Raw genomic sequence first — 5,618 nt, 5'->3', positions numbered from 1 at the left:
TGGGCTTTGATCAGTTTTCACCACCATGGATCAGACATCCATGGGCATTTCAGTTTTCATCACCATGGATAGGACATCCATGGGCATTTCAGGTTCACCACCATAGATTTCCATCTATGGGCTTTGATAAGTTTTCACCACCATGGATCAGACATCCATGGGCATTTCAGTAGTTATCACCACCATAGATTTCCACCTATGGGCTTTGATCAGTTTTCACCACCATGGATCAGACATCCATGGGCATTTCAGTAGTTATCACCACCATAGATTTCCATTTATGGGCTTTGATCAATTTTCACCACCATAGATCAGACATCTATGGGCATTTTAGTTTTCACCACCATGGATCAGACATCCATGGGCATTTCAGATTCACCACCATAGATTTTCATATATTGGCTTTGATCAGTTTTCACCACTATGGATCAAACATCCATAGGCATTTCAGTAGTTATTACCACCATAGATTTCCATCTATGCGCTTTGATCAGTTTTTACCACCATGGATACGACATCCATGGGGATTTCAGTAGTTATCATTACCATAGATTTTCATCTATGGGCCTTGATTAGTTTTCACCACCATAGATTTTCATCTATGGGAATTTCTATTGTATCACCACCGTAGGTCTTCACCTATGGGCCTTCTAGTTTAGTGTTTAGAGTTAGTTTTTTGGTTTGGATTCCAGAGCCATTATTTTTCTAGTTTAGCGTTTAGAGTCAGTCTTGTCATTTAGAGTCACGGCTCTTGACATTCATATTCATTGGCATTGCACATTTTACCTTCGTGGTTTTGCATTCGTCCTCGGTTTTCCTCTCTTCGTTACCCTGTGCTTATCGTGTATTCATCATGTAGTCCACATAGGGTAGCTTCTGTTGGGCACACTCTTTCCTGTACTTCAGTGTGGTTTGACCGTTACTCATCTTTGATATCGACCTTCGAGTCACTTTTGGAGACGTCTTAGAGGGAGCCTGGATCCTTAGTGTGGCTTCAAAGGCATTTTGAGACACTTTTTCTTTTAGGATCAAAGCCTCTATGTTTGTTTGTTGGCCTAAGTGACTTTGTGTTTCAATAGTGTCCATGTGGGGGTCTTTTTGGTTCTTCGGTAGAGTTCACTTCATTCCACTCATTATTCACACTTGCTTTTCACTTTAGTGTTCATGTTCCTTATACTCATGAGCTTTACCGAAGAGTGGCATATTTGTAGACCCCCATTTTTGGGGCTCGCTTTTTTCATTTTTGCAGGTTATACTTCTTGCCAGGTGGAGTTCTCTTCCCGAGCCATGTGTTGCCTCCTGATTAGCTACTAAAGAATCACACTAGTGCTTTGATGGGAGCTATCAAGAGGCGACACCTGTAAAGAGAACAGGGAGGAGGAGTTGGGTGATGGGAAAAAAAAAAACTGCAGGCTGTTATTTGAGGTGGTGGTGTTTTTTAGAAAGGAGCAGAGAGAGATTTTTTTTTTTTTTTGGAAAAAATATAACAGAGGGAGGGTCTCTTGGGGAGTAGGCCAGAGGTGGAGGAAGAGGCATCCTGCTACCTATTGAGACAGATGAGATTTTGGGAGGTATTCTTAGAGCTGGGAAGCAAGCCAAAGAAATGAGAGAGTGAGCAGACTAGTGAAAAAGGAGTTTAGAAGAACTAGTTAGGAGACCGGTGTTTTTGGAGTAGCTCGGAGAGGAAAACCAAGGAGTTAAGCAAAGCTGGAGAGAACAAGAGAAAGAGGAGCATTGGGAAGTCGAGTCATCTCTATTCTAGAGGAACTCTGAGGTAAGTTTACTGCGTACCTTTTTATTCATCTTCACTATCATGGTTCTTTCTTCTCTTTTTCTTGCTGTTTGGGAAGTTTGCTTGCTGGGTTATAGATGACAGAAGTCATAAATGAATAATGTTAATTCCTGGTTTTTAATGGAGCTTCACTGTTATTGTTTCATTTACTATTTTTTTTTTCTAGTATTGTTTGAACTCAGTGAAGCTCCATTTCATTTTGCTTTATTTGAAGATATTGATTGTCTCTTTCTTATTTGAGTATGTTAGTACTCTTCCCACCAGTCCAAACCCATTGAAAATGGCATCAAATGTGGTTTTTCTTGGTTTATATGTTGATTGTTTGTTTTTATTTTTTAAATTCACCTCTGTTCTAGTTTTTATTATGTCTTGTTTTTTTTTTTTTTTTCCTCTGATGCACTCGATCTGGGATGTGGATTGAATAATTAATCAGTTAGAGAGATGGTCTTGATCTTGTCCTAGGTAATAGGTTTCTGCTCACTTTGCTAGCACAGTTGAACTAGCGTGCAAAGCTGCATAGGCATAGGATTGCTCCTTGTGCTCTTGATGCTTACTCAAAAGTATATGAGGAATTTAAGCATGTTCTTCTCGCATTTGTATATGACGAAGACGATCCAACTTCTCTTGTGGCACCTAAGTGGTCTGAAATGAGGAGATTTGACATTGCTGGATTGATATCCCTTATTTTAAGAGTTCACATGCATGCATATGATCCACTTTCTTCAATGACATTGAGAAATTTAATAAGCATACACAAAGGATTCTGCTGTCGTGAAGGAATTTCATTGCCCATTTCAGATCTTATTGAGAGGTTGCTCCTTGAAGAATGTGATCCTCCAGCAACCTCCCCAAGGGAGTCTATATGAGGTTCCTCCGTTTGATGAGGTGGATATACCGGCACTTGCACATGCTGTAGAGCTTACAAGACAAAGGGTTATTGATAGCTTGAGTTTTGTCAAGGGTAATTTATTTCAGGCATTTCAGAACAAATTATGTCGGGAGTTCAAACCTTTTTTGAACCTCTAAAAGTTGATCAGCCGGATCCTGGACATTCGTCATCAAGAAGCTGATCTTTAGAAGAAGATTGTGAAACCACTAAATATTCAGAAAGTGAAAGTTCCATCGGCAATGCTCATATGAATAATTCTTCTGAAATTAATGCTGATATGGTGATGTTTGTGCTGAGGTTTTGACTGAGAAATCTTCATGGGGGCAACTAGAAAATTATTGCCGGTAATGAGTTCTCAATGGTGGCGATTTCAATTTATGGCCATATTTACCATGTGGAACACTTGAAGAAGATGGCAGTTGTAGTCATTAGCCTTACAGAATAGACTCCGTGACATCTCAGGCCCATAGGCACCATCCTTATTTGCATGGCTGTCTTTCTCAGGCCCACTTTCATAGCCTTAAACCCTGAGAATTTTTACTCGTTCAGTATAACTGTCACATTTTTTATTTTTTTTTATCATGATAATCCCTCCAGGTGGCGTCCTAAGTTCAGGTAGTATCCTTTGGGCCCTTAAGAAGCTCTTAAAATAAACCTATTGGGAGGCTTTCACTAGGTCTATTGCCAGTTGGTTCATTCAATTCGTGTGAGGTGGAAACTGTCAGGTCCACATCTTTCTCCATTCTCCCATATGCATGGTGCGCTTAACGTACCTCAGCATGTATAGAAATGAAAGGATTGGAACTTCCCATGTTAATGGAGCCCATAACACTCCAAAGCTTGCTGGGCTTCTTGAAAACTTTATCAAGAAATATGTTCAATGTTATGGTTGCGGGAAACCTGAAACTAAAATAGTCATTACCAAGACACAGAAGATTACCCTGAAATGTGCTGCATGTGGGTTTGTTTCAGATGTCGGTATGAGGGATAACCTCACAATATGTATTCTCAAGAATCCTCCTGAGCAAAAGAAAACATCAAAAGACAAGAAGGCAATGAGAAGGGCTGAGAAGGAGTGGCTCAAGGAAGGGGAGACTGTTGATGAGGAGTAGAAGAAGCTAAAAAGAAAAGAGGCTGTGAAAAAAAAGGGCTCTTTAGTTAGTTCCAAGGATGGGGTTCAAAAGTTGCATCAACAAAGAAGACCACCAGTGTATCTGATGAGGATCATTCACCAACTGGTAGCCAGGCTTATGAGAATGAAACAGAACCTGTTGACGAAAATGATGATAAAGCTCAATGGCAAACAGACACATCTCTAGAGGTAGCCCAGCAACGAATCAAGGAACAACTGAGTGTTGTTACCGCTGAGATGGTTATGCTGTTTATGGACGAAGATAAGGCAAAATCAACGAAGAAGTCCCCGAAACATGAAGAGAAATCTGAACTCAAGAAAGCCCAAAATGAGACTAAATCAAGGACTTCCCAAGAAATCATTGACGGCCTATTTGAAGTTCTATCTATGGGAATTGGGAAGGGGCTTGCTAAAGAGGTGGCCAAAAAGAAAACCTACATGGCAGCAGTCACCCAGGAAGATCATTCGCAGTCCATTCTGCTGCATGCTATCAAGTCTTTTTGTGGGAAATCAAATCCTGAGGCAATAAAAGAAGTGGGCTTGGTTCTGAAAGCGTTGTATGACAATGATTTGCTAGAGGAAGAGTTGAGAGGGATGGCCACCAATTTAATCTCTCCGAAAGAACACCATGGCTAACTCGACAAACAACAATAAATATGCTGTACAGGGTTGAGCCTTATATGACATGCGGGTATCCTCATTTGAAGAGTATCAGAGAATTGATTTGCAAAAGGGTTTAAGGAGAAGCTCAATAAGCAGAAAATTGTTCTGACTGATAACGCAACCATTTAATAGGCTTTGGGGGCAGGTTTTGGGATCATTTGCGTTGGAGATCTTTCAGCCTACGTATCCATCGTGAATGCAATTCAGAAAGAGGCAAGCTTCGGAAACTGTTTATGTTGTTGGATTCTTTTGTTTTCTTTGGGCGTGAAGCAAAAGATACTCAGTATAAAATGGCTGAAGTGAAGAAAGTTGGAAGAGCATCTGGGTACAAGATGTCAGACGCTCACAACTAGAGGCATCGAACCATTGGCACTGGTGCATTCAACCAACTTGATTTGATGGTGACTGAATCAGCGATTCGTTGGGCATCATGCATACGTCCCTCCCACTCATGCATTTATGCATGGCCGCTTTTAGGCCATGTGTCATCCCTCTACGCTTCTTCATTCCTTTCACACTTTTTTTAATTTTGAAAATAATTTTTCAAATCCTTTCCCCAAATGATTTTTTTTTTTTTTGAATTATGGTTTTCTTAAATAATCCCAACTCCCCCATCTTCCATCCTTAGAGAGCTTTAGGTCTTAAAAGTCTTATTTTTAAAAAAATCTTGATGCCATTTTTCTTTTTGGCACACGATTTTCATAACCTTCTTGATTTTTAAAATGTTTTAAAATAAGCGTGAATCTAATCCGGTAATTCCAACTAATGGAGTTATTAGAATTAATTCACGCCAAATAAAATGGGCTTTGGTGGGGGCCCAACATCAAATAAATTTTCTTTAAAATAAAAATAAACTTGATCGAAGTGTGATACCTGATGATTTCTCACTTTGTTTAGTAGCATATGTGGTATATTTTATACTTGTTCTTGTGCACTAACCCTATTTTCATGCTAGCGCTTCATCAATAATCGCCCAGGTACGCACCCACTCTCAATCTTGTCATTCTCTATGCATATTTTGATTCTCATATGTGCATGATAGTTCCAAGTGTCCATTGATTTTCTTATTGATTGTCACGTCAACTTTATTTTATTAGTAGAGACCCGACTTTAGGGACTTAGAGGGGTGCTACGGTCTTTAC

General features: G+C 39.8%; 1 pseudogene; it reads left to right on the top strand.

Annotated features, from left to right (window-relative positions):
• The first annotated feature begins 3,436 nt into the window (after window positions 1-3,436).
• On the top strand, window positions 3,437-4,449 carry LOC117928211 (annotated as a pseudogene).
• The last annotated feature ends 1,169 nt before the right edge of the window (window positions 4,450-5,618 follow it).

Source organism: Vitis riparia, chromosome 13 (genome assembly GCF_004353265.1).
Source record: "Vitis riparia cultivar Riparia Gloire de Montpellier isolate 1030 chromosome 13, EGFV_Vit.rip_1.0, whole genome shotgun sequence".
NCBI classification, from domain to species: domain Eukaryota; kingdom Viridiplantae; phylum Streptophyta; class Magnoliopsida; order Vitales; family Vitaceae; genus Vitis; species Vitis riparia.
Note: the sequence above shows the minus strand (reverse complement) of the source record. Positions and strands in the feature narration are given on the sequence as shown.